This window comes from Neoarius graeffei, chromosome 4 (assembly GCF_027579695.1).
Source record: "Neoarius graeffei isolate fNeoGra1 chromosome 4, fNeoGra1.pri, whole genome shotgun sequence".
In the NCBI taxonomy this organism is placed as follows: Eukaryota; Metazoa; Chordata; class Actinopteri; order Siluriformes; family Ariidae; genus Neoarius; species Neoarius graeffei.
In genome coordinates this window covers 64,448,359-64,475,115 of record NC_083572.1, presented here as the reverse complement: position 1 = coordinate 64,475,115, position 26,757 = coordinate 64,448,359, and the positions used below count along the sequence as shown (strand labels likewise).

The following is a 26,757-nucleotide window of genomic DNA, read 5'->3' as shown; positions in this document are numbered from 1 at the left end:
AAAGTACAACCTAAATGGGAAGAGTTCCCTCTCCTTGCTGATGGAAGAAACGCACTAAATTTCTCATCTTTAGTTTTCATAGTTTACATTCACATGAAGCAGAATTATTTGCATGTTTGTAATTTTTCAATTGAAGTTTAATGTAATAGATATTTGAGGATTGTAAGGAACATGCAGTAAGTTAATGGCTGACTGCATGTGTGTCATTACAAACCCATCATGCTCGCCATGACTGCCCAAGAACACGCACATCCCTTAAAAGATGCTCAGCTCTTTGAAGTTAAACAATAAACTGGTCACTTATGGACTTGATCTCAAAATGTCCTGAAAACAAACGTCTATAAACATGCCAAAGGACAGGCTCGCAAGATTTTTGCAAAACATTTCTTAAATCGTTGAAACTATTAAAATCATTCTCAGCAGAACACGGAAAACACATTTGTTCCAAGTAAGCAAGATCAATGCTATTTTAGTGAAAAATTTGAAACAAGGAAATTTGTGAGAAAGCTGTCTGATAAAAACACCCATCTGTCCAGTTGCAGTTACCCATCATGCAATTCTAAATGGATATTTAGAGACAGAAAATGAGACTGAATCTAAACATAGAAGCTACATGTTTAGGATCCTTCACAATGCTGAATTATTCCAAAACTTGGAAAAAACATTGCTTAATGATCAAATACAAAAGACTTTTTGCAAGTAATAACCTTTTCTCCCCAACATAAAATCTCATTTTCTTCATCTTTCACATGGAGTCTCTCCTGAAAGCCAGTTTCAGATTACTGTCAGGCTGCCTTTCTATACCCCCCCACCACCACCACACACCTCAAGAGGCCATTTTGGGGATGAGACAATGCCTATGCTTCAAAATCAACCACTGTGCCCTATACTCTGAGACCATGCAACACAGACTTCAGTCTAGTACAGGGATGGGTGAGGTTTTTGGCCCAGTGGCCATATTAGGTTTGTAATACTGGGCTGGGGGCAGCACACTGCATTTTCCTTTTAGTTACATCCCATTATACATATATACTGCGAGATTAATCACAAATGCATGCATGCACTTGAATATGAGTAACCATATTAGGATTAACAACTACCTTAAGTCCTGACAATGGACAAATTTCAACAAGACCAAATACAACCCCGATTCCAAAAAAGTTGGAACAAAGTACAAATTGTAAATAAAAACAGAATGCAATCATTTACAAATCTCAAAAACTGATATTGTATTCACAATAGAACATAGACAACATATCAAATGTCGAAAGTGAGACATTTTGAAATTTCATGCCAAATATTGGCTCATTTGAAATTTCATGACAGCAACACATCTCAAAAAAGTTGGGACAGGGGCAATAAGAGGCTGAAAAAGTTAAAGGTACAAAAAAGGAACAGCTGGAGGACCAAATTGCAACTCATTAGGTCAATTGGCAATAGGTCATTAACATGACTGGGTATAAAAAGAGCATCTTGGAGTGGCAGCGGCTCTCAGAAGTAAAGATGGGAAGAGGATCAACAATCCCCCTAATTCTGCACCGACAAAGGCCCAATCCCAATTCTAATTTCTACCCCTACCCCTCCGCCTTCCCCTCCGCCTTCCCCTTGGCCCTTCCCCTTGAAACTGAGCTACAAGGGATAGGGCTTGAAATTCAACCCTTACGTATTGGGATAGCCCTTCAACGATCGCATACGTCATCGCGTACCTCCGTCAGCGTTTACGTTAGCAAAACGCGACGCGTCATTGGCTGCGACCAGCCGCTACAGTCAGAGCCAGAGGCAGAAATCTCTGCTGGCAGGGTGTGATTTGTTAACTAACACCACTGAATGGGATATCTTTGGCGCTTCGTGCACCACATCCGACAGAATGAGGTGTCAGAACACTCATGTAAACAATAAAAGCGAGAATAACAGAACAAAACGTACGCAGTAAAGCAACCGAAAACAATACTCACTCCCAAAGCTTTTTAGCAGCAGCTTGGATTTCAGAAATCGCTGCTCATTCTCAGCTCGAAAGCGAATCAAGCGGCGTGTTTCCTCTGGATAACAACTTAAAACACGTAAATAATGGAGAAAATACATTTATGACAATCTTTCGCCGCGGGAACCGCCATCTTTCTGAAATCCGCATGAAATCTCGCTGAAATCCGCATGGCATTGTGGGAAATCACTCAAACCCCTTCGTTCGGAGTCTGCTCCAGGAAAATCTCCGTTTGGAGGGGTACAGAAGCCCTACGCCTTCCCCTACCCCTCCGCGTTAACTGGGATTGGGATGCCCCTACCCCTTCACGTGAACGCGCAAAATGGAGGGGAAGGGCTAAGGGGTTGGTCCAAGGGGTGAAATGGGATTCGGCCAAATAGTGGAGCAATATCAGAAAGGAGTTCGACAGTGTAAAATTGCAAAGAGTTTGAACATATCATCATCATCATCATCTACAGTGCATAATATCATCAAAAGATTCAGAGAAACTGGAAGAATCTCTGTGCGTAAGGGTCAAGGCCGGAAAACCATACTGGGTGCCCGTGATCTTCGGGCCCTTAGACGACACTGCATCACATACAGGCATGCTTCTGTATTGGAAATCACAAAATGGGCTCAGGAATATTTCCAGAGAACATTATCTGTGAACACAATTCACCGTGCCATCCGCCGTTGCCAGCTAAAACTCGATAGTTCAAAGAAGCAGCCGTATCTAAACATGATCCAGAAGCGCAGACGTCTTCTCTGGGCCAAGGCTCATTTAAAATGGACTGTGGCAAAGTGGAAAACTGTTCTGTGGTCAGACGAATCAAAATTTGAAGTTCTTTATGGAAATCAGGGACGCCGTGTCATTCGGACTAAAGAGGAGAAGGACGACTCAAGTTGTTATCAGCGCTCAGTTCAGAAGCCTGCATCTCTGATGGTATGGGGTTGCATTAGTGCGTGTGGCATGGGCAGCTTACACATCTGGAAAGACACCATCAATGCTGAAAGGTATATCCAGGTTCTAGAGCAACATATGCTCCCGTCCAGATGACGTCTCTTTCAGGGAAGACCTTGCATTTTCCAACATGACAATGCCAAACCACATACTGCATCAATTACAGCATCATGGCTGTGTAGAAGAAGGGTCCGGGTACTGAACTGACCAGCCTGCAGTCCAGATCTTTCACCCATAGAAAACATTTGGCGCATCATAAAACGGAAGATACGACAAAAAAAAAAAAAAAAGACCTAAGACAGTTGAGCAACTAGAATCCTACATTAGACAAGAATGGGTTAACATTCCTATTCCTAAACTTGAGCAACTTGTCTCCTCAGTCCCCAGACGTTTACAGACTGTTGTAAAGAGAAAAGGGGATGTCTCACAGTGGTAAACATGGCCTTGTCCCAACTTTTTTGAGATGTGTTGTCATGAAATTAAAAAAAAAATCACCTAATTTTTCTCTTTAAATGATACATTTTCTCAGTTTAAACATTTGATATGTCATCTATGTTCTATTCTGAATAAAATATGGAATTTTGAAACGTCCACATCATTGCATTCCGTTTTTATTTATAATTTGTACTTTGTCCCAACTTTTTTGGAATCCGGGTTGTCGACAGGGCTAAGCACAGTTATGAAAAATGTGTTGCTTTTGCTGGGAAGTTGTCCATGTGTACTCGCATCCATATTTCAAATGCTGTGTTCACATATATACCGGTACGATAGTGGTATAACTGTATCAATACAAAGTATACCGGTACAGTTTAGTGCATCTGTCCACACTAGCGAGAAATGTTTGCGCTTTTCTTTCACGGTAGTTGAAATGCGCGTGCGCGAAATGTTTCCGTGGTTACCGAGTAACTTCCTTCTGAGAATATATGGCGGATGAAACAACGTGTGTGTGCTTTTTGTTGTCAATGTACAGTCTGTATTTCTGGTGGTCATTTATTCAGTCGAATCGTATAAAACGCGTGAGGCAGTTGAGAAAGAAACAAAGAAAACAAATCTCCGTTCTTCACTATTTTATTCAGCGAAGACATCGATTGAGGTGTGTGACTTTGCGCATGCGCATTAGATTTGTATTGATACAGAACCGCTTCATCTGTCCACACTACAGCGAAGCGCTACAGTACCGGTACAAAACCCATACATTTGTGGGTTTCGTACCGATACAGTTATACCGCTACAGTACCGGTATAGTTGCTAGTGTGGACAGATGTTGCGGTACGAAAGTAGTATCGTATCGGTACAAAATCCCTAGTGTGGACTAGGGGTGTGCAAAATAATCGTCATGACAATGCATCGCGATACTAACTTTCACGATATACTGCATCGATTCTTGACGCCAAATATCGATTATTAATTTTAAAAAATGAATAAAATTGTATGAATGGTTGGCGAACATCAGCCAAAAACGAGTAGAATACAACTTCCAGTCCTGTAGATGTCGCCGTGGAGTTTTTGACGCCCGCTGCCTTCATGCCAGTGGCATTTCCGGCGGCGGGCTACTGCGACCTAGACATTCTGCATAGACATCATATGCGACTGCGACTCTGTTTACAAATCTCGCTGGAAGAGCGCGCACGACATGCTTGAGCGCTTTTTAGAGCAACAGCCTGCCATCCACGCTGCACTCCTGTCTGCAGAAATACGTAAATCTGAGAAGGACATCTGCACACTCGCCGAGTCTGACATAACTGCTGCGGTACTACAACATGCTAAAAGAAATATGCTAAGTGAGTGTATTGTTTCCTAATTTGAGGATGCTCCACAAACTATAAATGCATAAGGCATTTAAATATAATGTAAAGTAATGTAACAAATAATATAATGATGATGATGATAATTTAATGTACAGAGTAATATAGTATATATATTTTGATATTTATTATTGCCTTGTCCTCCCATACTGCAGGTGCTGCAAAGAAACTGAAAACTGCTGCTATTAGTTTTCTTTTATTATTTTTAGTTTTATAAATCCTCTGCACTTTTTGTCATTAGTGTGTCCACTTGTTAAGTATGGAAACAGTGATATTTGCTTTAATGGCAACTACCTCCAAAGTCGTTTCAATAAATTCAGTTATGAACTGAGTTGCTCTGAGTTATGCATCAGTTGGAGACACTATCCAGATCGTACACAGCCACTGGTAATTATGCTCTGTTTTTTTTTTTTTTTTACATTTTCACTGAAGTACGTTGAATATATCGCAATGCATCGCAATAATTCAAGAATCGTGATGCATCGTGATAGTATCGCATCGTAGCATGCGAATCGTGATTCGAATTGAATCGTGACTTCTTTGCCAATACCCACCCCTAGTGTGGACAGGGTATAACAAAGCAAAATTAATAGTAACATGAAAGGCTTCTCCAAATCCTGAAACCCTGACATGCTAAATATTTACAGTTTTCACATTAAAAGTGTGAGAACTTTGAAAATCAAGCTCATCTAAAACAAATGCAGGAAACCTATATTTATTTAAACATTATTAAACCCCTCTTTGTGGCACGAAACTTGGGCACACAAAATAAAAACCCGAACGACCCACACCACTCATTTTGCTCACTTCTGTGACTCGCCAAAAACAATTTAATTTATTTATTTAGCTTTTGCCATAGGAAGATCTATATATGTACATACATCATGGCATGGGAAACCACAACAGCTTGCGCCAATTACAGTGGCCCCATTGTACTGAATTTGCATGTCTTTAAACTGTGGGGGAAACCAGAGCACCCGGAGGAAACCCACGCGGACACGGGGAGAAAATGCAAACTCCGTACAGAAAGGCCCCTGTCGGCCGTATGGTTCGAACCCGGAACCTTCTTGCTGTGAGGCAACAGTGCTAACCACTACACCACCGTGCTGCCCTGAATGCTGCAGTTTTGGCCCATGCTCTTATTACTACTCAACTACAAGAAACGGAGTGAAAATATTGTCACTTGTCGAAACCATCCAGGAGCTCGCATCACTCCATAAACTACACTGACTCCCAGTTTCAACCAATACAAAATACGACTTATGACAGAGCAAGGTCATGTGTGGTGACACAAATGCATACGTTTTACACTTTTTTTCTCTCTCTCTCTCACACACACACACACACACACACACACACCTTCCCCTAGAAAAACTGGAAAGTGTAGTGCGTGCCTGTGCACCGCTTCAGATGGGTAAAATGCAGAGGAGGTATTTTGCTGTGCTTGTTTACATTAGACAAAAAAATTATTATATATATATAAAAATTAAAAAAAAAAAAGGCTTGTTGTTCTTAATTTACCCACAAATGTTTTTATTCCCCCTGAAGTGTTTGGCAAACCAGCTACCGGATTTGGGACACTACGACATTCTGAACTACTTAGGATTTGCGACTTTTAAATACACCGGAGATGCTAAAGGCAGACAAAAGTACAGATGCCTACGAAATTCCCAAAAAAGAAACATACCTTATTATGACAAAAGATAAGCTCAGGCATGGACTTAACAGCAATAAACAAGCCAGAGCCTTGAGCTCACATAGCTCATGTTGTTGAGCCGAAAACACATTATCAGTACATAAACATGCTGCTAGTTGAACCAAGCATTAGGTCTAATAAAATATAATTAGATCCAAAGCCCACGTGCATATATCCGCAGTTGCGATGACGTCATGTAAAAGCAACCACGACGCTGTGACCTTTTCGTTCGGTTCACTTTTGCTTTGTTTGTTAAATAGTAGCAATCCAACAGATTTGCCAAGGCAGTCGGCAAAAATTCAAGCACGAGCCCTGCGTCCCGGGACGCATTCAAATTCTGAACATATGCATTTGTGTGTGCAAAAACGCATGTTTTCTACATTAACACAATCCCTGATAGGTCTAAATTGTGTCGCGGTGATGATTTGTTAGGTAGCCGCATGTCATTAAGCGTAGCTATCGGCCAACAAATTAAGCGTAGTGGGGCTGCTCCGCTATGACTTTAGGGGAAACCCAGACGTATTTATTTTAATTATATTATTTATATACAGGGTGTTTCAAAAAAATTTATATTATTTGAGATGTAAATATTCCAAAGCGATATCAAATTTTTTGAAACACCCTGTATGTGATATATATAAAATATTGTGTGTGTGTGTGTGTGTGTGTGTATAAATAAGTCTCTCACACACACTTTCTCCATCCCTAAATTTATATATTTATTCTGAAGTCATCCATCAGAGCTCATAGCTGTCCCCAGGTTTCTTTCAATCAATCACTCGTTCACTCTGGGAAGGAGGTCTTTTCTTGGTTTAGAACTGAAACTTTATAAAAACATCAACATCCATGGGAGTGCTCACCAACCTTCTTTTTTAAAACCAAAACAGACATTTTCCTGTTTTACTTTTTTGCTGTTTACTCAAAACAGACCTATGATGCAAATAAAAATTGGATTTGTAGCATTCCTATCCAAAACTAAAAAGCATGCACTTTGTAGGCATCAACTGTGCTTATGCATTCATGGTAAAAGGTCGCATTAACAAGAGAACATTTTTGAAGTGGCAAGATATGCTGCATACATGTCTACAGGCTTACAAACAGTGTGTACAAACCGGTTATTGCGCCAGATCATATGATCTCTGTGTCTCACTTCGAAGAAAAAAATGCCGAGTCTGTAGCAGTACGCAATATCAACACACAGCCTACTGCAGTTAACTGTAAACACCAGGGGCCGTATCGCTAAAACGTCCTATCTTCAATGAAAAGTTGAGATGGGACAAGTGTATGATAGGATTGTTTTCAATAGGCTACTCAGTGCAAGCAGCGGTAGTGACTGAGCTGAAGCTTGCCGCTTAGAAAATGACGGCAATTTATTGAGAACATGTTCACACTGACATTTTTAATGCCAAGTTGCAACTTAACAAAAGTGCGTGCCCCTTGCTGACACGGCCATTTGTCCTCCGCTCCAATACAAACCCCTCGACATCAGTGCCGCGTTTGACTAAATGCTTCGCGCTGTAGAAAAGGTAATGTGAGTGGAGGGCAGCGACTGGGACTGAATGTGCGGATGCTCGCGGTTAGATTTAGAATAGATTCTAATAATTCCAAGTCTAGAATTTTAAACTCGTAGGTTAACCGGCTAATGAGGCTCTGTGGTCGGTCAAGATTTTTTTTTTTTTTTTAGTTTTCGCCATCCCTAGGACAGGGACTTTGTCTCGTTTTTTGTTTCAAAGTTCTCCACACATTCTCATTGTTAACATAAGGCTTCCTTTTTGCGCAGTCAAGTTTTAACTGGCATTTGTGGAAGTAACTCCGTACTGTCATGCTTGATAAAGGTTTGCTAAAGTAATCCTTAGCCCACGCGGTTATCGGCTATCGATGAATGACGGTTCTTGATGCAGTGCCATCTGAGGGATCAACGATCACAGGTGTTCAGCTTAGGCTTGTGCCCTTGCTCTTTACACACCCCATGTGTGATTAATTACTTGCATTTTGCACTAAACACGAAGAGCAAATTCCTTAGGAGTACCTCAATTTACTGAAATGTAACATAACAGCCTCCCTACATGATAACCAGAAATTTCAAAAGCATGGAGTGTTTTTTTTTGTTTGTTTTTTTAGGTTTTAGTAGACAAAACAGCCATGACCAGCATGGTAAGACCGGTAGATAACACAGACGTTTTGCATGTTTTCATCTGGGTTTTCCCATTTTCCCCTCATGAGACAAAAATCTCTATGACGGCAGACTATGCTAAATTGCCCCTAGTGTGTGAATAAAAGTGGCTGTGGTGTCCTGCTATGGATTAGAATCCCATCTGGCATGAATTCTCCTGCTTCGCGCGCAGTGTTCCCAGGATGGGCTCCAGATTCACCGTGATTCTGACCAGGCTAAAGCAGTTCCTGAAAATGAATAAACAGCCCTTTATCCAGCTTCCTTGAATGTCCATGCTCAAGGGCCCCAGTTATACCTTGGTGGTGGCCAGTTCTTGAACTCACAACTGTGATGAGTAGCCCAGAGCCTTAACCACTAAGCCACCACTATTACAATATCCACGGAGTCCTTGTATACTACAACCCCAAATCAAAAAAAAAAAAAAAGTTGGAACAGTATGGAAAATGCAAATAAAAGAGAAAGCAGTGACTTCTAAATTTATTTTGGCCTGCAATTCAGTGCAGATTGTATGAACCCAACATATTTCATATTTTGTCTGGTCAACTTCATTTATGAATATACAGCCATTCCTGCATTTCGCACCTGCAACACATTCGAAAAAAAAAGTTGGAATGGGGCAATTTAGGGCTAGTAATGAGGTAAAACAATTAAATAATGATGTGATTTGAAACAGGTGGTGCCAACCATGATTTAGTACAAAATCAGTATCCAGGAAAGGCCTTGGCTTTGAGGAGCAAAGATGGGCCATGGATCGCCAGTCTGTCAACAAATGCATGGGGGGGGGAAGAAGAAAAAAAAGAAGGGGAGGGGGGAAAAAAAAAAAATCACTGAAATGTTTAAAAACAAATATTCCACAAAGACCAGAAGGAATTTGGACATTTCACCCTCTACAGTGCATATTATTAAATGATTCAAGGAATGTGGAGGAATTTTGGTGTGTAAAGGGCAAGGGCACAAGCCTAAGCTGAACACCTGTGATCGTTGATCCCTCAGATGGCACTGCATCAAGAACCGTCATTCATCGATAGCCGATAACCGCGTGGGCTAAGGATTACTTTAGCAAACCTTTATCAAGCATGACAGTACGGAGTTACTTCCACAAATGCCAGTTAAAACTGGACTGCGCAAAAAGGAAACCTCATGTTAACAATGAGAATGTGTGGAGAACTTTGAAACAAAAAACGAGACAAAGTCCCTGTCCTAGGGATGGCGAAAACTAAAAAAAAAAAAAATCTTGACCGACCACAGAGCCTCATTAGCCGGTTAACCTACGAGTTTAAAATTCTAGACTTGGAATTATTAGAATCTATTCTAAATCTAACCGCGAGCATCCGCACATTCAGTCCCAGTCGCTGCCCTCCACTCACATTACCTTTTCTACAGCGCGAAGCATTTAGTCAAACGCGGCACTGATGTCGAGGGGTTTGTATTGGAGCGGAGGACAAATGGCCGTGTCAGCAAGGGGCACGCACTTTTGTTAAGTTGCAACTTGGCATTAAAAATGTCAGTGTGAACATGTTCTCAATAAATTGCCGTCATTTTCTAAGCGGCAAGCTTCAGCTCAGTCACTACCGCTGCTTGCACTGAGTAGCCTATTGAAAACAATCCTATCATACGCTTGTCCCGTCTTAATTTTTCATTGAAGATAGGACGTTTTAGCGATACGGCCCCTGGTGTTTACAGTTAACTGCAGTAGGCTGTGTGTTGATATTGCATACTGCTACGGACTCGGCACTTTTCTTGTAAGTGAGCCACAGAGACCTCATACTGCAATTGTTTTCCAGCTACTGATATTACGGTTACATGGCTGCTAATTGTGCACAGCCATTGGGAATGGGATAGCTGGAGCTGAGCTGATTAGCCGCTAAACTAATATAGCAACTGTCTGATGCTAAGTAACATCAGTGAGTAACCAGGTTTTAGTTCAGATCTTGTGTATTATTATTACGTTGACATTAATATTCACCAGACTAATCAACCATCGACTTCATTCATGCGCCGTGTTCTTGTTTCTTTGATAGTCAAGAATTTCCTTGATGTTACGTACCTGGTTAACATCGTAGTAAAATGTAATCCAACACTGAGACTTTTCTTTCGCCGAGTGGCAGCTGTCTTCAACTGGGGCGGGAGAGCGGGACATGACCGAATGGGTGTTTCTGATTTGTCAGCTGTCGTCCTTACACCGCATGGCATGCGGCTCCAAAACGATTGATTTTTTTTTTAACTGACGACCAAAAAAAATAAAAAAAATAAAAATAATAATAATAATAATAATTGACCGGTTGACATTGATTCGGTCAACCGGTCATTGGTCAACATCCCTACCCTGTACTATTGCACACCTGAAGACCTGTTTTCAGGAAGAATGGGACAAAATACCTGAAACACTTCATTTGATGTCTTCAGTCTCAAGTGTTGTGAGAAGGAATGGCAACGTTATAAAGTGGTAAATGCTTTACTGTCCCAACTTTCTCCAATTTGAGGTTGTACATTAAGTAGTCATGTGTCATAATTGTCATTCATCGTCACAGATCTGCTCCCGAATTCGCTCATCATTCTTCATCCCCCTATCAATCTGTGTTTGCTCTTCCTCACTAAAATCTTAGGGATTTCCCAGACCCACAGCATTTGACTGACAGCAGATGCAAGCAGGGTTGCAAAAGCATTTTATTTTAAGTGCAGGGATGAGCATGTGCAATAGCAAATGGACTGACTATTACTTTTTCAATATGGTATAATCATACAAGTTTAAACACTGAAAACAAATCGTCAAAGAGATTTAGCATGTGCATTTTCCTTTTGGCAGTCGCTGTACATTGCTGCACACCCAAGTACATACATTTTATTGTTTTGCAATAATCTGAATTTTCTAATTAGCATTCTGATTTGACTAACAAATTGCCCTCCCATGATTACTGGCAGGCAACCCTTGTAAAAATTATAAAAGACTTATGACAAAATTCAGCTTTTGGTGAAGTAGCTTCATCCAATACTGAAAACAAGAGTGCTCAGAGCACAACATCCCCCGCTGGCAACTATGCCATAACTCTGGTAAAATGCGACTGAGGCTACATCCACACGACAACGAGATTTTGATAGATAGATAGATAGATAGATAGATAGATAGATAGATAGATAGATAGATAGATAGATAGATAGATAGATAGATAGATAGATAGATAGATAGATAGATAGATAGATAGATAGATAGATAGATAGATAGATAGATAGATAGATAGATAGATAGATAGATAGATAGGAGTCCACATGGGCAACGGATCAGTAAAATATCAGGTACATATGGCAACGCTTGCTGAAAACGATGCAATACACATGCCAAACCTCTACGTGCGCTGTAAGACGGTCCCATCGGAGACACCAGAACAATAGAAGTAGTAGGACGCATGCGCATAAACCCCTTCTTCTACCTGGCGTGAAGCACTCACAGGAACACACAACACGAAGAAGATGGCTTTGACTACGCGAGGAAATCGTGCCTTCTGTGTGTACAAATTAGTTTTATTAGTGTCAGAGCCGGCCCGTGACATAGGCAATATAGGCAAATGCTAAGGGCGTTGCGTCCATCCAGGGGCGCAGAAACGGGGGGAGAAAAATTATGACTTCCACTATTCTGAAAACGAGTCAGCATTATAACGTCTTAGCCTAATTTAATTGTACAGCAAAGCATGTAGTCAGGGTGCGATTTGTCAAAAAAAGCGGGGTGGGGTGGTGGTTGTTAATCATGAAACAATAAGCGCTCAACAGTGGTTCGCCCTGTCTATAGTGTGTCTTCGGGCGCGCAAGTGCACATCCGCGGCTATTCTCTGTTTTGGCCATGTAATAGCCTAAGTGTTGTTGGCTAAAGAGTGTTTTTGCATAACGTAGATAACTGACATAGATCTGTTGCTTGTTTTGAATACGGCTGCACTTGGAGCAGTCTGTCGGTGTCGTTGAGCAGTCTGGGATGAAGTAAAGGTCTTTTATGCACCAAACACATTTCGCAGCGAGATATTCCAATGGTGCCTGGCACGTTTTTTTTTTAATAAAACAAAGTTGCTTTGTTGATCTGTGTTCTCATTAAAATGACAGTTTAGCAGCTCATTCAAGCAACCATGTTGCGAAGAGCTTCCTGGAGGAAAATAAACACGTTGAAAACAAGAAACAATCTCAGTGCGTCAAGACTGCAGGGAAACGAAACAAGCACTCAGATGTATTCTCTTTACCAGCGCCGGCGATTGCTATAGGCGACCTAGGCAATTGCCTAGAGCACAAAGTGTGCCCAGGGGCGCCAAGGGCGACCAAAACCCCACCAAAAAGGAGGGATGGAGTTATTGAATGGAGATGTCACCAAGTGCATCAGTGGTGTACAGTGTTTTCAACCACTGTGCTGCCGAACTCTAGTACCGCGGAACGCTAGTGTGCCGTGAGAGATCACCAAGTGTACCGTGGAAAATTACAGAATGACTGTATATTGTAAATATTGGCAACAGCGTTTTAGTTTCAGTCAACATTTTCTATTGGTGATGTGCCTTGAGATTTTTTCATTGAAAAAAGTGCGCCCTGGCTCATGAAAGGTTGAAAACCTTTTTTTTACAACACCTCTGATGCGGCTGGGGATGTAGAAATACGCGCTCCTTACCTCTGCTGTGTTACACTACCTGTGACAGTAGCTTCTGCTGAAAGAAGCTTTTCAAAATTAAAACTGCTGAAGACATACTTAAGGTCAACAATGAGTCAAGAACGTCTGAATGGGCTTGCTCTGATGAGCATCAACCAAGAGATCTCAAGAGAAATATCATTTGATGATATCAAGGAATTTGCCATTAGGAAGACCAGACGAGTCCCATTGTAATGTTACTTCAATAACAAAGTACCCATAATAGCACTTTTGTTTGAAAATACAGCCCATTGATGTCCTAACAGGGTGCTTAAGTTTGCACAATTTAGAATTGTATAATTTTTTTATTCATTTAATTTGTTAATTCTTCAGAGATGACTTAACTTTTAATAGCAAAAAAGAAACTAAAAATTTCTTGTTTATTGTCCATGCACTACACTTTGAACAGGGTGCGGAAGAGTTTTTGCCCATTATATGGAGATATGTATTGAATTTGTGTGGTCATTTTACTTTGTGACACTTTATGTGAATAATAACAATAATAATAATGAAAAAGATAAAAATGACTTCTTGTTTATTGTCCATGCACCATACATTGTTTAATAGTAATAGAGTGATTAGATTAAAGTGTTATTTAGATGTTATTAGAGGGTTTTTTTTCTTGGGGGGGGGGGGGGGGGGGGGGGAACGCCAAAACTCAATCTCGCCTAGGGCAGCCAAAGACCTAGAGCCGGCCCTGATTAGTGTGCATAGTTTTATATAACTTAATTTTCTTATTGTGTGTGAACATTTTGAAAAGCATTTTTATATAATTTATATAACTTTTTATATTGTGTGTGTGAACATTTTGAAAAGCAGTCTTATCCAATAAAAAAAGAAATTCAAGAAATGGTTGTTACTTGTTTATTTAAAAGAAAAGCTGTATACAAAAGTGAATGCAATGCAGTGGTTCATACAAAACAGCGAGAGTGCTGCTTGTTCTAGTCATGTGGTCATGACGTCATCGTAAACAAATCCGTTCTACTCATCCAGACGACTTCGCAACGGTGCCGTTGCCAGATTTTTCCACTCTGGAACCCGTTCTCGTTTTGGGGCACCCAAAACGCCGGTGCCGTGTGGACGCCAGGCCGAAACGATAAACAATTTTATCAGATTCACCTGAATCCGTTGCCGTGTGGACAGCCTCGGAATTGAACGAAATTGCAATATACGTATTACTGACATAACAAAGAAGCCTGCCAAGTTTCGTGAAATTCCTCCAAAATTGTGAGAGGGGTTGATTTCAGAAAGTGAGTATTCTTCCTGGGACAGACATTGCCACAACATAAAATCCCCCTTCGGGCCTTTCGGCCAGCGGGGGATAAAAATGAAAAATCCAACCTTTTAACTGGAAAAAAAAAAATCCTCAGAGAAAATCAAATCCCTCAACCAGACATAATTTAAAAAAAAAAAAAAAAAAAAAGTGCTACTATAATCAGCACCCCTGCATTTAACACTCTGTATAATGCAGACACAAATTATATATTTAACAGTTATTCCACGAAATTGAGTCGTACATGAGCTGATAGATTGAGTTGCGTAGCACTGAGTAGGCTATAGTAAGTCATGTACAAGATTGAGTGGAATAACTTTTATTCTATCCACATTCACTGGATTTTGACAAACTGAGCATTTTTATTCCTTGCAAATGTGATAAAGACTTTATACAAAACTTGCTTGTGGAACAGGAGATATTGGGGGCTGGGCGGTGGCACACGATGACTATCCTTTTAGCCACTTCTGTTTCTTTTACATACTTGATAATTTAAGGGTTTTTGAGGAGAACCTTTATTTTGTCCTCAGTTGTTTCAACAACACACTGCCATTTTGTTTTTCTCTACTCACGGTATATGAGCTGATTGGCTACTCTACTACTAGGCTATCAGAGCACACGATTGCTCATATCCAGTGAATATGGATGGATCTCTCAACACACACACACACACACACACACTACTGCCGCTTTTCCACTACAAACGCGGCTGAGCCGTGCCGTGCCGAGTCGAGCTGAGTGGGGCTGTTGGAGTTGCATTTCGACTACAACCGCGCTGAACCGTGCTGGCTGGAAGTGGGTGGACACATTGGGTGGAGTTAGCAAAAGTGGGTGGACGTCAGGTGATGTCGTTAAGCAGCGCAAACAGTGACATCAGTGACAGTGGCGGAACAAGTCAGAGCCGGGCCGGGGGCGGGGCAAATGACCGGGCCCTTTATTAAAGCTTATCATAACATCATTTTAGGCTACAAAATGTCCGCAACTGCGGTGTTTACCAATTTCAACACTACCGGGTGCAACTATGTTATTTAGTACATCAAGTCCTTCAAACGAACATGAAACTCAGAAACAAAAAACATTAGGATACTGTACATGGCTCATAATAAAACATCAATAGCCTATACTGCGCACATTATTTGAAGGGCATACGAATGAGCGCTCAGAGGTTGCAACGGTGACAGGAAGAGTCAGAAATAAAAGGAGGGCGGTGCAAACCTCACTGAATGCACTGTGTTTACCAATTTCAACACTCCGGGGTGCAACTATGTTATTTTGTACATTAAGTCCTTCAAACGAACATGTAACTCAGAAACAAAAAAACATTAGGTGACATACTGTACATGGCTCATAATAAAACATCAATAGCCTACTGCGCGCATTATTTGAAGGGCATACGGCGAGCCTTGCGCTCCGCGAACTCATCCACGATGCTCTGTATGTCACTGATTCAGTGAGCTTTTAAGCGGTAGTCTCACGACCCGGATAGTAAACAATAAACATGGAGGACATGGAGTCGTTAGTGTTGCTGGTCTTGGTGCTGTGGCTTGTTGTCACCGACAACGCCAACAGATACTGGCAAGAGCGTATAGATGAGGCGAGGCGCATAAGGCTTCAGAAATTCTCGTAATTCGTAATTATTCTCCTTCCGGGTTTGCGGTGTTTACAGATCCCAGCGCGCTCGCGGGGCGTGTGTGGGCATGTGAGGACACTCCTCCTCACCAATCAGTGCACAGGGGAGTGTCTGCTCACGCCCCCAACCTCACTCAGCACGGTTTGGCTCGCTTCAGCCCCACTCCAAAACGGTGCGAGTTTTAGGGGCTAAGCAGGGCTGAAACGAGCTGAGTCGTGCTGGTTTTTGGTAGTCGAAACGCGAGCCGTGTCGGGCTGAAGTGAGCTGAAGCGAGCTGAAGTGAGCTGAAAAAGGGTAGTGGAAAAGGGCCATACATAGACAGGAGTCGTTTACTGGGAAATACACCACTCGTATCCCCCCCCCCCAATACGAGCTATATCCGGGATATGGAGACCCAAAACCGTGACATTTCTCCATGTCACTCGTAAGGAAATCAGTGAATTGTTTTGATATATTTGAGTACTTTTTGTCAGTGTGTCTACATACAACCCCAATTCCAAAAAAGTTGGGACACTTTAGAGTAAACTGTAAATAAGAAACAAAAACAAAGTGATTATTTGCAAAATCATGGAAACCCTACATCATGGAAAATAATACAAACGTATCAAATGTCGAAACTGAGAAATTTTATTGTTTTTTTTAAATATATGCTCATTTTGAATTTGATGTCAGCAACACGTTTCCAAAAAAGTTTGGATGGCGCAGGCCAGTTTAGCACCCGGACTCTTTTACTACGTAGCCATGCAGTTTTAAAACGTGCAGAAAGCGGTTTGGCATCGGCTTGCTGAAAGAAGGAAGGCCTTCCCTGAAAAACATTTTGTCAGGATGGCAGCATATTGCTCTGAAATGTGTATACATCATTCAGCATTAATGATGCCTTTCCAGTTGTACAAGCTACTCATGTCATGTGCACTAATGCACCCTCATACCATCATAGATGCTCATTTTTGAACTGTGCATTGATAAGCCGGATGGTCCCTCTCCTCTTTCGCCTGGAGAACATGGTGTCCATGATCTCTAAAAAGAATTTCTACTTTTGATTCGTCAGATCTCAGTCCACTGTAAAAGAGCTCAGGCCCAGAGAAGATGGCGGTGTTTCCGGACATTGTTTATATCTGGTTTTAACTTGCATTTGTGGATGCAGTAATTAACTTTTCACAGACGATGGTTTTCTGAAGTGTTCCTGAGCCCATACAGTGATTTCCACTGCAGACACGTGTCTGCTTTTAATACAGTGTCACCTGAGGGCCTGAAGATCACAGTCATCCAATGTCAGTTTTCAGCCTTGTTTCTTGCATACAGAGATTTCTCCAGATTCTCTGAATCTTCTAATGATATGTACCATAGATGATGTGATCCCCAAATTATTTGCAATTTTTCATTGAGGAATGTTTTTCTTAAAATGTCACACTGTTTGCCCATGCAGTCTTTCACAGAGCAGCGAACCCCTCCCCATCTTTACTTCTGAGAGACTCTGCCTTTCTGGGGTGCTCTTTTTATACCCAATCATGTTGCCAATTAACCAAATTAGGGTGGTTTTTTTTTTTTAAGCATTACACAACTTTCAGTCTTTTGTTGCCCCTTTCCCAACTTTTCTGAAACGTTATCAAATTCAAAATGCATATAGTTTTCAAAATACAATAAAATGTCTGTTTCAACATTTGATATGTTGTCTTTGCACTATTTCCAATGAAATATAAGGTTTCCAAGATTTGCAAATCTTCACATTCTGTTTGCTTTAGACAGTGTCCCAATTTTTTGGAATTGGGGTTGTAATAAAGAAAATCACACGTTGGCTTGAAGACGAAGTTTATCTTCTCGTATTGAAAAACTTGCATTTTTCATACAAAACACATCACGGCTCTGAGTGACATCTTCCAATATTTCACTCCGATGATGTCACTCGCAGTGTTCTCAACGACTAGACTAGGGATGTTAACCGATGACCGTTTGACCGGTGGTTGACTGAATCAACGTCAACCGGTTAATTTTTTTTTGGTTGTCGGTTAAAAAAAAAACAAAACATCAATCGTTTTGAAGCTGCCAATTTTGGAGCGGAGAACCTGGAATTCTGTGTTGTAAACGCTTGGGGCATGCCATGCGGTGTAAGGACGACAGCTAACAAATCAGAAACACCCATTCAGTCATGTCCCGCCCTCCCGCCCCAGTTGAAGACAGCTGACAAATCAGAAACACCCATTCAGTCATGTCCCGCCCTCCCGCTGCGAAAGAAAACTCGGCGAAAGAAAAAAGTGTAGACACAGGCTTTTTAGCTTACAAATGACTATTCTGGGTTTTTTTTTTTATTATTATTAGAAGGCACATGGAGTTTAGTCCTGCCTTGGCCAGTGCATTCTGAAAGTGTGTTTTGGTCTGTAGCCAACAATGCATGTTATTGCAGATCATATCTCTCCACACAAACTAAAGGCGCAGATGCCGACTTTTTCACGGCTGAATCGTGCAGATCCGATTTTTTTGGGGGGGGCGCGTTGGAGTGTCTGAATAATTTCATCAGAGTAAATTCTGTATTAAAATTACTAAATAAGCAAATGCCATTAGTCCATGAAACAGGAAGTATAAGTATGAGAAGAAAACAGTAAATCAGAAAGCTGCGCACATTTGCTTCTCATACTTATACTTCCTATGTTTCATGGACTAACGGCATTTGCTTAGTAATTTTAATACAGAATTTACTCTGATGAAATTATTCAGACACTCCAACGCCCCCCTAAAAAAACAAACAAACAAACAAACAAAAAAAAAAAAAACACGGATCTGCACGATTCAGCCGTGAAAAAGGCGGCATCCGCCAAAAGGCGCGCCGTTTGCATCCCTGTTTAAACTCATAGGTTAACCGACTTTAACCGGCTAATGAGGCTCGGTGGTCGGTCAAGATTTTTTTTTTTAGTTTTCGCCATCCCTAGACTAGATACGTTGTCAAAATGGCAAATCGGTTCAAAATTAAAACTCTTGATTAACTTGCGTAATTTTTGTGGGCGTGTCCATATAATATAAAGAGCATTAGACAGTTGTATGACGATATGAAGTTTATCTTTGAGTGGTGAATGAATACATCACGAGTGAGCAAAGCAAACGAATGATTTTTTTTTCTATAAATTCTGTAAAGCTGCTTTGCGACAATGTTTACTGTTAAAAGCGCTATACAAATAAACTTGATTTGAATTGTTTATTATTATAAACTGAATATATAAATGTGAACAAGATGGTCTACCTGGTAATCTAGAGTTCAACAGCTTCAATTTCACCAATTCCGCATGTTTTTTTTTTCCTTTAACATGGTCAACCAAACGCGTTCTTCCACCAGAACCGTACTTCACATCCTGATGGCACAAGATGCAGTAAGCTTTCCCCGGTTCTTTTATCTTCCGTATGTGCTCATTCACTACCGACTTTAAACTCCAGCTGTCGCCAATTCCATGGATTTTGATGCCGTTTTCCTTGTCAAATGTTTTCGATATCGTCGGCCTCACCGTCCTCCCTCTGAACGATGTCCCTCCATGACACGGACATACCGCGAAATTCTCCTTTTCAAAACCGTTGATATCGAAAGCGTGTTTAAAGAGCACAAGATTCGCGCCGTGGTTTGTAAGCATGGCGCAAATGCCGTAAACCGGACTGTCATTGTCGCAAAAGAAACCTCCCTCCCCATTTTTATTGCAAAATTAGATGATTTACTAAAATGATATTTTTGGCGGCCAAATTCGCGGAATTCCGCGGATCCGCGGATTTTTCACAGCCCTGATATCTTCAATATGCCAGTGTGTGGTTTTCTTTTTATGAGACACAAAATACCCAAATCTATCAAACCAATTCATTGACTTCCTCATGAGTGACATCACACGTGTCCCTTTTTTTAATATACGAGTGAGAAACAATACATCATAATAAAAGCAGTATACTACAAAAACATAGGCAGCTGCACCATTTAAAAAAGGCAAATTCCCAAATAAGACCCACAGTGCTCAACCTAGCTCGAATATCTAGCCTGACACACACAGATGACATCATCTCTCCCAGCACAGAAAGAGGATGGAAACAAGACAACCCACACACTAAGCCAGACAGGCCCTACCCCCTACCCCAAATTCCACTGTAATGTCCTACCCTGTCTGCGCACACTTTCTCTACCCTTTGGTTCTCAAATCAAGGAGACAAAAAACATGCTCAAAGACATGCATGTTACCTGTTACACAACTGCTCGGTTTCTGCGTATTTATATAGAGTTACTAACATAAAACTAATGTTCAAATGAGATCACCTGCCCTAGAGACAAAACACGCTAATGTGATTTAACTCATCTTAATACTATTAGATTCAGTTGACCGGGGTGCTGCTTGCACAGCAGTCAACACACAGAACCATGTAATGCACATAATGGGGCTTTTTACAGAACAAAAACAACAAAAAGGAAAACGGTCTGGACATATTTGTGGCTATGACTACAACGCAAACATTACAGCGATTCTCTTAAATCGCACTAACTTAATCACAAACCTCTTCAGTTCTAACACAAAACAGTCACCTGAGCACAAATGATGACATCAGTCTTTCCACATCACTGACTTCTTCAAACACAAATAAGGTTCATACTATCTGGGACAGCCATTTTGCCTCAGGGAACAATGTATAATGTTCCCTTGTCTGATGCAGCAGGAAGTAATAAATAAATGTTAAAAAAAAAAGGCAAAGAGATATCAAAGTGGCAGTCAAACTTAGATGTTCAACTTGAAGTTCAATTATAAAATACAGAATTCAAATAACGAGCAAGTACCCTTCTGAAATCCTTTTATATACACGCACAACCTCATTACCTTTACTAGTATGATGTTGATTTTGTAGTAAACCTTCTCACTGGAAACTGCTCAAATCACATTCGCAGATTAAATTCACCTGCATACAACCCAAAAGATCTTGGTATGCTCGCATTCCATGCGATGCCAACACCCTTTAAGTCAACATGTTGTGCACAATGCCGGACCATTTCCTCTGAGAAAAGAAAAAAAAAAAAGTCTGCTTAGCGCTTGATTCACTACGACTAAAGAAATGAGAGAATAACAGACCATCAAACTTCCTTAATTTCGAGGGGGAAAACGACAGAAAAACAAGAGAATGAAAAGCAGTAAACAGGGATGTGTACCTCGGACACAAGAAACGGGAGGAAAGGACACAGGCTTTAAAGTAACATTTCCCCCCACACACACACACACACTTGAGACAAAATTGTTAAGCCTTGATGGCAGCTCTTCCCATGTCAGCCTACTGTTCATTAGACTGCCCCTAAGGCTAATAAGTGTGGATGAGGGATGCAAATTGTTTCAAGATTTTTATTCCCACCCTTTCACAAGCATTTCTGCTCTTCACTGCAGAGCACAGCCATGAAAACACCACCCCCACCGGCCTTAAAATACAAACATGTGCACACACAGTCCAATCTAAGGACATGGGTCTTATGATTGGTTGAGAAAATCAGAAAACGCTCCAATCCTGAAAAGGCAGAGTGGCAGGCGTCACACAGCCAAGTTTTAACCCTATTGTACTGCAAGGCACAGCTGTACTCAAACTGGCTCTAGAGCTTGGAAGTGTCGTGAACATATATAGGCTTAGGAATACAGTGTGCTTAAAAAAAAAAAAAAAGTCACGATTTACCACATAATGAACCTGACTCACTCTTGCCTTTCCACAGCCTTTTTTTTTTTAAATTCCATCTGATGAGTGAAAAACAGACCATCATCTGGCCTCCAATTAGCCTAATTCAGCTAGAAACTCATCTTTGTGTCCTGCTCTTTTCATAAATAAGAGGCATAAGTGTAAATAACAGGTCCTGACACGGGCACATTTATATTTAAAAAAAAAAAAAGGGTAGATTGTGTTTTGGTCACATTTGCATTTTCAGTCTCTGCCCCCCAAGCTTCCAGTTCACAATGAAACATGAGTTTCATGCTGTGTATTCGCCCTTGGTGTCAGACACATGAGCCTCAAATCATTCACACTTTTTTTTTTTTTGACAACATGAACACAAGTGCTTTCTTGCACGACTCTGTGCCACTTGTATACTATACAAGGCATTCAAACAAAAATACCCAATGCAAAAAACTGCCATGCAATGGGGTTGGCCAAGTGAAATTACAATCACATGACCATGTGTCCATTTTCAAAAGAGCAACATTTCCCATTTCCACACTACAACTATTTATAGATTTAACCCAAAAAGACTGTTTTTTTCCAGTGGTTGAAAGCAAATGTTCGAGTGAATGTAAAGGCTAGACAGATAAACATGCACTTTCGAATAATACAGTGACCATGTTAATGGAAAGCCGTCACGTCTCTCTTCTGTTACCCAGTCAAATATTGTTTATTCCTCAGCTTTAGGTCCATATCACTGCAAAGAAATTTCCTCCGGAAAGGACAGGAAACGGCACAAGCACGCATATCAAAGGGCGCAGAAGCAACGTAAGTGAGTGAGAGAACAAGGGAATAAGAGTGAGAATGTGAAAGAACTGAAAACTATCTGCTCTGACTGAACATTCCTTCAGATCATCATGTTTCAGTGGAGAGAGAAGAAAAAAAAAAAAGGGAGGCCCGCACTTGGGGCAACAACAGACATGAATAAATTCAGAACAATCTATGCAGTGGCTGATGTTTGAAAGCCTTGTGAAAAAAAACTCAAAGCTTTCATTTTTGTTTTGCTAACACGCCAGCTATAATACCCCAACACCACCAACCTTCCTCAATTATTCTGAGAAAATGTCTGTAACCCTTACTGACAGCAACACCTGCCTCCACATACCCTTTTGTCAAGAGGTCGTTATCCTGGAGGATAAAACTAATGACCTTGATATTTTGAGCAGTTTTTTCCCTCTCAATAAAAGTTACAGAGGCAGTGTAAAACAGTAGTTTATTAAGCTGAACAGCATTTTTAAATATATATTACAGAATACTATCGTTCATTCCAAAGCGTACAAGTTCATTTCTATCAAAAAAAACAAACAAACAACTGAATGACAAATTCTCAAATCTAGAGGACACACTGAGAAACACTCAACATTTACTCTTTTACAGAACCACATTTAATAGAATATCCTGATTTAAGTTTAAGCGTTTCTGCTTTTGTCAGACTGCTTCAGCTTTTGACACTTCATAAAGCATTATGGTTTACTGAGACGAGCGAGTTGGGTGAGTGGGGATTAGAGCTCAAATTTCACATAGTTAAAGATGGCCAGAAAAGCAGAGTGACTAAAATAACACGGAAACATTCAGAAAATGTGTGGCGTATAACCACACACACACACACACACACACACACACACACACACACAGAGTGTCAGAGAGACACTGTCTGTATACTGCAGTTGTAACCTGCATGTTTTCAGATTGGGCTTTAGATGACTGCTTACACTGGCCTTATTACCATCTCTCTCTCTCACACACACAGTTCAGCCCTGACTTCTCTTGCTGTAGCATGTGAGAGAGAGAGACAGACAGACAGACAGACAGACAGACAGACACTGTCTGTATACTGCATGTTTTCAGATTAGGCTTTAGATGATTGCTTACACTGGCCTTAGTTGCAGAGGCAAACAGTAGTTTATTAAGCTGAACAGCATTTTTAAATATATATTACAGAATACTATCGTTCATTCCAAAGCGTACAAGTTCATTTCTATCAAAAAAACCAAAAACAACTGAATGACAAATTCTCAAATCTAGAGGACACACTGAGAAACACTCAACATTTACTCTTTTACAGAACCACATTTAATAGAATATCCTGATTTAAGTTTAAGCATTTCTGCTTTTGTCAGACTGCTTTTTGTCATCTCTCTCTCTCACACACAGTTCAGCCCTGACTTCTCTTGCTGTAGCACGCATGTGAGAGAGAGAGAGAGAGAGAGAGAGAGAGAGAGAGAGAGACACTGTCTGTATACTGCAGTTGTAACCTGCATGTTTTCAGATTAGGCTTTAGATGACTGCTTTTACTGGCCTTATTGCCATCTCTCTCTCTCTCTCTCTCTCTCTCACACACACACACACAATTCAGCCCTGACTTCTCTTGCTGTAGCGTGTGTGAGAGAGAGAGAGAGAGAGAGACAGACACTCTCTGTATACTGCAGTCGTAACCTGCATGTTTTCAGATTAGGCTTTAGATGATTGCTTACACTGGCCTTATTACCATCTCTCTCTCTCTCTCACACACACAGAGTTCAGCCCTGACTTCTCTTGCTGTAGCACGCGTGAGAGAGAGAGAGAGAGAGAGAGAGAGAGAGAGACACTGTCTGTATACTGCAGTTGTAACCTGCATGTTTTCAGATTAGGCTTTAGATGACTGCTTTTACTGGCCTTATTGCCATCTCTCTCTCTCTCTCTCTCTCTCTCTCACACACACACACACAATTCAGCCCTGACTTCTCTTGCTGTAGCGTGTGTGAGAGAGAGAGAGAGAGAGAGACAGACACTCTCTGTATACTGCAGTCGTAACCTGCATGTTTTCAGATTAGGCTTTAGATGATTGCTTACACTGGCCTTATTACCATCTCTCTCTCTCTCTCACACACACAGAGTTCAGCCCTGACTTCTCTTGCTGTAGCACGCGTGAGAGAGAGAGAGAGAGAGAGAGAGAGAGAGAGAGAGAGAGAGAGACACTGTCTGTATACTGCAGTTGTAACCTGCATGTTTTCAGATTAGGCTTTAGATGACTGCTTTTACTGGCCTTATTGCCATCTCTCTCTCTCTCTCTCTCACACACACACACACACACACACACACACACAATTCAGCCCTGACTTCTCTTGCTGTAGCGTGTGTGTGTGTGTGTGTGTGTGTGTGAGAGAGACAGACACTGTCTGTATACTGCAGTTGTAACCTGCATGTTTTCAGATTGGGCTTTAGATGACTGCTTACACTGGCCTTATTACCATCTCTCTATCTCACACACACAGTTCAGCCCTGACTTCTCTTGCTGTAGCATGTGAGAGAGAGAGACAGACAGACAGACACTGTCTGTATACTGCATGTTTTCAGATTAGGCTTTAGATGACTGCTTACACTGGCCTTATTACCATCTCTCTCTCACACACACACAGAGTTCAGCCCTGACTTCTCGTGCTGTATGTTCAAGCATTAAAACGGGCTTGTGTGAATTTACAAAACAGACGGGCTGATAATCCAGGACCACTTCAACAATTCAACCGGAAAAAAACCCGCCAAATTTCCCCCTAAAAATGGGAAAACTGAATGTAAGCAAGGCCTCCCAGGAAAACGGGAAACACTAGCTCCTCTATTTGCCAGGAGCCATACTGTAAGTGATTGCTGAACACCACAAACACCCTCCATCCCCCGGTCTTGTCTAAACGCAGTGGCGCTGTGCTGATGTTGCACGGCTCGGGGAGACATGTTTATTTTGTTCGTGTTACACAACAAATATTTCAGGCACTGTTCTGGACACCCCTTTGTTCACGGTCAAGGGAAGCAGGGGTCCTGTTAATTAGCTACTCAAGAGCGACTAGCAACGCTGGCTTCCTCCATAATGGCATGAGATCACTCATTCCTCAGTGTGTTTATCATCCGTGAAATATTACCAGAAAACAACTGCCTCACACCACAGGCTAACAAAGGTGATATGTGGACACACAACAGACCGTGTGTCGAATAAACACACGACAAGGCGTTTGGACGCCGAGATATTCTGGGACAGCAGGGGGTTTTTTCCCTCGAAACTGACTAAAAATGTCGACGCAAGTAATAATTAAACGGGAAATTCCCCGCTGGACGGAAACAGCGGCAGCAAATCGTTAGCCAGCCATTGCAGCCTGCCCCTTCTCTCTCTCTCTCCGACTCACTTGTTGTTGAAATAAAAATGGAGGCTAAAAAAGGAAACGCGAGCTCCCCTCAGAAATACCACCCATTTCTCATGGCCGCCGAAGAGCTCGGGGGTTGGTTCATGGGGAAGGTGGGGGGGAAGATTGAGAAAAGCAAGTCACCCTTCAAAGAGTTGGCAATGTTAGCTCACGAAAGAGAGAAAGTTCAACACACACAAAAACCTACGAGTCCTTTAACCTCCCTGAAAAGTTCAGCGAACCAAAATGAAAATAGATCTTAACTGCATCAGTCCAACACAATGCTAAAAATACAAAACAGGAATACTTCCGGAAACAATTATGCAACCAAATCTCCAAACAGAAGACGTGTATTAAAACAAAACGATAACGCATATGATATAAAATGGTAGTAGTTGCAGAAAATAATTATTTTAAAAAATAATAAATAACCCCCCCCCCCCCACACACACACACACACTTCTGTCTGGAAGACAGTGCTTCATCGAGTCCAGAAAACCCTTTCAAACTTAACACGACTTCCAACTGGAAATACAGCCTTGTGTACAACTCTGCTGACCTGGACGCTAAGGTTAATGGCTAACTAGCCTTACAAACTCCTTGAGTATGAGCTAACCTACTTGTAACCACATGAGTGAAGACCGGTGTAAAAACCAAGCAGACACTCTCAGATGCCCCAGAATCTCAAGCCAGTATGAATATGTTCAGCACGGTCTTTCCTCGGTTTATAAAACCCACTGTGTGGCAA

The 26,757-nt window shown here is 41.3% G+C and overlaps 1 protein-coding gene across 4 annotated transcripts in view; it reads right to left on the bottom strand.

The window, feature by feature from the left end:
* setd5 (SET domain containing 5) overlaps positions 1-26,757 on the bottom strand; it is a 77,024-nt gene that overhangs the window by 49,205 nt on the left and 1,062 nt on the right. The gene's annotated exons all lie outside the window — the stretch shown is intronic.